This window comes from Zootoca vivipara, chromosome 3 (genome assembly GCF_963506605.1).
Source record: "Zootoca vivipara chromosome 3, rZooViv1.1, whole genome shotgun sequence".
Classification (NCBI taxonomy): Eukaryota; Metazoa; Chordata; class Lepidosauria; order Squamata; family Lacertidae; genus Zootoca; species Zootoca vivipara.
The window spans coordinates 48,266,866-48,274,703 of NC_083278.1; the positions used below are offsets into that span (position 1 = coordinate 48,266,866).

At 39.5% G+C, this 7,838-nt stretch overlaps 1 protein-coding gene across 1 annotated transcript in view; it reads right to left on the reverse strand.

The window, feature by feature from the left end:
- The window catches only part of SCML4 (Scm polycomb group protein like 4), a 92,191-nt gene extending 89,895 nt beyond the window's left edge, over positions 1 to 2,296 (reverse strand). The window contains exon 1 of the mRNA XM_035110678.2: positions 2,107 to 2,296. The gene's annotated coding sequence lies outside the window, so the exon portion shown is untranslated. The remainder of the gene's footprint in view (positions 1 to 2,106) is intronic.
- Between the last annotated feature and the right edge of the window lie 5,542 nt (positions 2,297 to 7,838).

A 7,838-nucleotide genomic window follows, 5' to 3' on the forward strand; every position in this document is an offset into this window, starting at 1 on the left:
AATTAACTGGGAACAATCCCCAGGTAGGGGTATCAGTTAAGTTGTCTTGGTAAGTGCCTGGGGGGGGATATCATTTTTTGGTTGTGTGGTCACCTTTTGTTCATTCACAGTATAAACTGTTGCTGAAGGCTGTTGAAACTCACATATCAGCTTGTAGTATTAATTCCGTTCCCCATGGCATTCACCTGTGTATTACAAAACATTCTGGTTACAAATGCTTCAAACAGGTCTCTGAAGACGCAAAGATATCAAATCTATCCAGCTGCCACATTTGTACAACCCTGTGTGTCAGGATTGATTCCGACAAGAGATTAGACTCGAATTTTTGATCTAGCCCAGGAATTTTTGATCTAGCCCAGGACATAGACTCGTTCTTTTTCTCCAGGAGTGGAAATTTAACTACTCTTGACAAAATTGCATAGAGAAAACAACCGCCGTAAGACAATTCTTTGAAACATACCCATGGGAGTGAATAAGCAAGAAATATATTAAACCTAATATTGCCAAAAAGATCTCTAAAAGCAGGTATTTTAAAGGTCAACAAAACCTCTGCTGGAGGAATATGCTACTGAAACATTTTCTGCCTGATCCACAGTGCAGAAGCACAGAATTTATTGGACATAAACTCAACCTATATCCAACTTCTCAAGCTCTGTTGGCTTCAGGATCAGAGCCACCAATTCACATCCGCATCAGATTTGTCCCTAAAGACTTGTCCTAAACTCAAGATAGTAATGACTGAATCTCTGAGAAAGCTGCAAGCAATTCAGTCCACCTAAATCCTCTGATTTTCAGGTTGCAGCTCTATATATGCACAGAACAAACACTCGGCATTTCCTACTCATTCACTCCTGTTGTGTCTGCTTCTCCCCCCCCCCACCACCTCTATTTTTCTGCGGAGCCAGCCTTAGAAGCCCAGAGCATATAACATTTTTATTTTATTTTTAAAAGCATCCACCAATCAAGAGGCTGCTTGACCCCAAATCTGCAGGCATTCTGTTTAAAAATAAAATTTGAATTTCAGGAACATGTCACACATGAGCAGGAAACTCCATATTATTCCTCCTTAATGAGATGAACCTTTTCACTGAAAGCCCATTCATGGAATCGTATTTACAAACAGGGTGGGGTGGGGGGAGAGAAGCAACTTTCAGAGATGCTCATTGTTCAATTACTCATTGATAATCCCCTTGGTCTAAGGTGGAAGGTAATTATGTTAGGGGCATCGGAGAGGCTTTTTCATGCAACAGATGCATTTACCCTGCCTCAGACGAAGACTCTTTTTGTTTCTGGGTGTTCCACTAAATAGTCATTAAATACACATTTCCATATACATTTTAAAACATGTAAAATAATATAGTCCAGGTAAACACACCCAAAGCTAAATAATAATAATAATAAAATTGTATTCTCTGTAAGTTCTATGTTTTACACTCTCCAAGTTAAAATCATCATGCTTAAAATATATACAGGGCTTCCTGTGAATTTCATTAAGGGTACATCAGCATAAATCTTCAGGTATAAATAGATCAGTTTTGGACAGAATGTTTAAAGGGATTCATAGCCTTAAAAGCAAAATCTAGGCTATAACCACACTGTTTATATTCTGGTATAAGCAGTTTTCAAAACACACACACACACCTTTACTTGTCATAAATGGGGAAAGTCCACTTTGACAAACATATGAAAAATCTTCAAGACATTCATTTATCATCAAAACCACAGAATCTACTACTACTACTACTACTACTACTACACACACACACACACACACACACACACACACTTTGTTTGATACTGAAAAAACAAAACATGCAGAAGGCTTTAATAGGATGCCTTTCCATACGGAACTGTTCCAAAGACAGTACTGTACTGATAATTAGCATTAAGGTAGTTAAACTTAAGGCTTGAGTGTTCCCTAAAATTGTACACCAAGATACTGTATGTGCATAGGCATACATGTATGAATCACATTAAAAGGCTGTAGAAATATTGAAGTCAATAGCATGGCATGCTGATATAATGACAGCTGATTTTTTAATAACAAGATGACCCAGCAGCAGCAACAAAGCACAGGGAAAACAACAACAACCCCCCTCCCCTTACCTATTGCTTATGTTTTAATGATGGATCAGCTTCTTTACAGACACCAGATATTTTGGCCCAGAGAGCAGAGGACTTGGAGCACGTGCATGCAGACCGTTCCACAAGCCATTTTCCCCCTGTCCGTTAGCACACCGTACATCTCCAGCAGCTCCGCTCTCCAGCTGCAAACATCTCATTAGACTAATGCATTCAGCACAGGCAGAAAACTCGATTTACCATAGCTACAGCAATGAATTTCCATTACGATGACAGCTTCAACCACATCATGTCCGGAAAACCAGCCAACCACTGCCTTTTAAAGAACACACACACATTTTACAAGCAGAAAATGAGGCCTGTGTGTGTGTGTGTGTGTGTGTGTGTGTGTGTGTGTGTGGTGCTGAGCTGAGCTGAGCTGTGCTGTGTTTTCTTCCGCTCGCTGCAGCTAAACTAAAGAGGGAGGGATGTGTCACGTTATAGAAAGTCTGCATAAATAGGTAAAACGCATTTGTACTTTTAAAATAATGTCCCTTACAGTAACAGGAATTATTTGACAATGATTACAGTGGGTGTTAGGAACCTCTCTCTCTCTCTCTCAATCTCTCTCTCTCTTTCTGTTTCTCTCTCTTTTTTAAAAACTATCCCTCCTTTGTTGCCATAGTAACCAGACTGTATCATCATCTCTTTGTCCCAGTCATGCAGCAACGTGGCCCAGTATTGCGCTTTAGACGACATCAGCGACATGAAGGATCTGTCGTTCGTTCGACTGGCGATAACGACAGCAGGCGGCTGTGGCTTTTGACGCAACAAATGTTTTCCTCAGTTAATGGCACTGTTTATACAGGCTAGCCATTTTATGTACTAATGCTTGTGGCTCCTGATCTAGGGCGTATCAGGTGCATACAATGCAACAGTGATGGGCACAAAACGCTATCTACAAAAGTTGGTTAAAATAGCAGGCAATGATGGGCAGGATGAGCCCAGGGAAGTTGCTCCCCTTTCCATCTTCGTCACAGTCTCCCTCAATGAGGAGGATATATTATCTTCATTCACCTTCCAAGGCATAGAACAGGCTGGTAGCGTTTGAGGAAAACTTCCTGCAAATAAAATTAAACAACAATCATCCTTCCATGTACCACTGTGATGTCTGCAATTCGATTAGTTTTTATTGTGGCTCTAAAAAAGAAAAGAGTCCTACATCTCTCAATCACTACATAGGCTTATAAATTCAAAAGGCAGTCCCCGGTAATATAGGCCTCTTTGGAGAAAAACGTTAGACAAAAATGAACACAGTGTTGTTGGTTCAGACCAAGGTCCATATAATCTCATATTTTGTTTACAACCAGATGCTTCTGGTAAGCTTACAAGCAGGACATGATGTTTCAGGGTTTCCCAAACTTGGGTCTCCAGCTGTTTTTTGGACTACAACTCCCATCATCTCTAGCTAGTAGGACCAGTGGTTAGGGATGATGGGAATTATAGTCCAAAAAACAGCTAGAGACCCAAGTTTGGGAAACCCTGTCCCCAGCATCTGATAATTAGAGGTATACTGCACCTAATCATGGAAGTTATATTCCTCCACCAAGGTTAACAGGCCTTGGAAGACCTATCCTCTGTGAAATTAATTTTGCATTGAGTACTTTCTTTTGCCTATCCCGAAGGAGTCTCAAAGCAGCTAACATTCTCCTTTCCTTTACTGCTGCAGTAGTATATACAGTACTTATATATGCTATTAATGAACTTTGTCTCTGAGAAAGCACACAAAAATAGCCTATAGAGGTTTGAGGAGGCTCAGTAGCCATGATATGCTGAGTATCTGTCAGAGGGACTGACAGAAAACTGGAGAAAAGGAGGAACGGGATGGAGTAACCTAGAAGACGTTATGGCTGCCTGGACCGTACAAGTTGCAAGCCCCACTTGTGGAGAACCTTGCTGGTTGAAACAAAATAAAAAAAATTCCTTCCAGTAGCACCTTAGAGACCAACTAAGCTTGTCATTGGTGTGAGCTTTCGTATGCATGCACACTTCTTCAGATACCACCCATTTAAAATCATGAAACATGCAGTAAAGTGTAGAAATATAGGATTTTAGACCTTTAAAATACAGTCATAACTTATGTTATCTTCATTTATATGCCTTTTTGTAAGCATTGTTCAGTTGAAGAACTCTCTTGCAAAATTCAGATTTTGAGGGGTGCCTACATTTTTGTTCTCATACTGCTTTAGGAAGTGCAGATTTGATAGCTACAGCTTTAAGTATTATATATGTTATATGCTATATATGTTTTCAATTTATTATATATGTTTTCAACTTTACATCTCAAATTAAACATTTCATTATACCATACATTCAGTGACTTCCTTCCTTCCCCTTCCATGATTATCCACCATTCCTGCATATTTTGCTGTAACCATCTAACCCAGTTCTCCTATCTTACATCACTCCAATATTTATTATACTGTTGAATTTACCCCAATACTGCCAGCATTTTTCAACTGTGCACAATTGTTTTCTGTATACTTGGCAAAAAAATTCCACTCCTCTTTAAATACCTGTTCTTTTTTCTCTCTTATTCTATTTGTTAGACCAGCTAACTCTGTATATTCTATCATCTTAATTTGCCAATCCTCCTTACCTGGGAACTCTCTCACTTTCAATTTTCGGGCTAACAAAATCTGAGCCACCATTGTTGCATACATAAATAAGTTTTTCTGACACCTGGGGACCTCTGTCTGAACAATTCCTAACAGAAATGCCTCCAAGTTGTTTGGGAAGTTTGTTTTAAACATTTTTTTCCCTCATTATATATCATTTTCCAATATTTTTAACTTTTTTGACATGCCCACCACATATGGAAAAAAGTTCTTTCCATTTCTTTACATTTCCAACACAAATCTGATTCTACTTTATACATCTTAGCCAATCTGCCCAGGGTTAAATACCATCTATGAATCATTTCAGTATGTAGCAAGCAGTAAATTCCAAATCATTCTTCCAAAGTTTCTCCCAGAGTCTTAATTCTATATTATGCCCTATGTCCTATATCCATTGCCCAGTGGGTTGTTAAAGCTTTAACCAGCTTGTCCTTTGTTTCCCATTCCAGTAATAATTTATACATTGTAGACAGTAGTTTTTCCTTATTGTGTAATAACTCTCTTTCATATTGTGAGCTTTGGTCCAAAACCCAATTTTTCTTATCTAGTTTAAGCATATTGTGTAGTTGGTGATACTGTAACCAATCCATAACTTGGCTCCTTAATTCTTCCATTGGCTTCAATCTGGGTTTTTAAAATATTAACATATTGGAAATATATTGTTTGAATGAATGAATGAATGAATGAATGAATGAATGTTAGTGCTATAACACTATACTGCAAATGTAAACAAGGAAAGAAACTTGATGGTCACCACCAGTTTAGAATCTTTCTTCCAAATTTCATATGATCATTCTGACCATTGGACTTTCCCCCTCCTTGCTCAAAGCATTACATCCCACCCACTGTGATTGATGAAAAAGTGCAGTAAGTTATAGTGGACAGTCAAGTGGAATTTTGGTAGTAACAGTAGGGGAGCAGTGATTTAATATTGCCAACAGCTGCCCATCTGGAAGCACCCCTTGATTCTGCTTATTGTTAACCATGATGCCATATTTATTTCTGATGTGATTTGTGCCCTAGTTTGTGGTTTATATATTTAAAAAATCTATTCCAATAGTTTTAAATAACCTCCAATAAGGATGGGCAAATCCGTTTATTATTTTTTTGAAACAAAATATTTTGTTTCGACTACAGCAGACCAACACGGCTACCTACCTGTAACTACTACTACTACTATTTTTGTATCTCTCTGTTTCTCATTTGTATAATCTTAAGTTCAACTCAGTTCCACATCGGTTTGCAAGTTCTATTTTTGAAGTCACCATGAAAATTTGCCTGCAGATTAGTGCCAATTGCTTCAATTGCACACAGTTTTGTATGCAAGTTTGCCAGAATGCTTTCTCATTTGTTGCTCCCTTCTTCGAATCCTAATCTTCTCTGCCCATGCTTCAGTCTCTAGCTCTTCCATCTGCTGTCCCCTGAGATAACTTGTCTGGAGCACACATGAATGTTGCCACAGGGATGCCATTGAAGGCAGCTACAGGTGATTCAAAAAAGTAAGGTCAACTAAAGTTTTCCATTCCATTCCATTCCTGAAATACAGATTGGTCTATTGGTAATGCTGAACTACAATATATTCCAAGACAACTGTATCCAGTTCAGACTGTCAAATATTTTGAATTGAGTTCAGCTGACCAGGGACCCACAGCCACCTGCCCTGATGCTCTCATTGATTATTGTGCAGCTGCATGATCTACAAAACCAGCAGCCATGTAGGTACACATGCAAAGTTTGAATAATGGTAGCTGATAAAACCCTTATCGTATACTGGAAATTACATTACCAGGTTGCCTGATCCATCAGCCTTTTGTCTGGGGAGTAACTCATTCATGTGGGTCAGTTTTCTTGATGGCTTCTTGAAGATGCCTTATGTGGTTTCTCCATCTCATCCAAACATCTTGCTGCTAGATTTGTATGTGTTTTAGGAGGAGGATTTAAAGAAAGTGTTCTCAGATGACCTTGTGAATTTCCCATCTAATTCAGCACCGAGCCAAGGAGAGCTTGAACATGACTGATCCAAAACAAAAATGCATGGACCGACACTGCCTGCTCCCTCCACTTCCTTCAGCCACAGCACATAATGGCTCCTTGTCTTTCCCTTGTCTTGTCTTCACAGACCTCCATGTTTCAACTTCCCTCCCTGGGTCTGTGTGAAAGTTTGCCCTGCCGATTCTCACAAGAAGCTGCAAGCTGATACTGTGAGCTTTCCCCCCCGGAGCAGCCAGAATGTTCTTGAACAGGCATCCCCAAACTTTGGCCCTCCAGATGTTTTGGACTACAATTCCCATCTTCCCAGACCACTGGTCCTGTTAGCTAGGGATCATGGGAGTTGTAGGCCAAAACATCTGGAGGGCCACCGTTTGGGGATGCCTGTTCTTGAACATTCTGCAACAGCCATGGCTCACAGTATTATGGCGTGAATGTAAAAGATATTTTGTTCTGTAGAATAACATCAATAAGAATGCTCATTCCAAAGCTCATGATTTTGTAACAAATGAAAAAGCACTAAATGCCCAAGTGCTTCCCTAAAAGGTGTTTAAGGATGTTTTTAATGTTTGATGTTTTGCTGTGGTTTTTTGATTTGTTGGAAGCCAGAGTGGCTGGGGCAACCCAGTCAGATGGATGGGGTATAGATATTATTATTATTATTATTATTATTATTATTATTATTATTATTATTATTTCCAAAGGCTTCACTTTGCTTAATTAATTGGTGCATATTTAACACCACAGTGTGCATTATGCCATACAAACCAGGATCTACTCACAAGCTTTACTCCAAAATCCCCCTGCCCTCCTCTTCTGTGAGACAAAAATGCATTCCTCAACAGATGCTTATGAAAAGGTTATTCTTTTTTCTTCCTTCAGGTTCTGTAAAAGTTTTTGACCATGATTCCCAGTCACCCCTGTCTTTTTGCATTTCCTCAGCAGACGTGTCATTGTTGTGGCTTGTCCTGTCCAGTTACTTCAGCCCGTTCACACTATGTTGCCAGTGTCATGTAACATGAGCTGGCTGACAAAGCAGGCTTCTGCCTAGTGTTCATTAATGTGCGGGAAAGAAATTACCCTTCCCCACCCCACCCCACCCCACACACC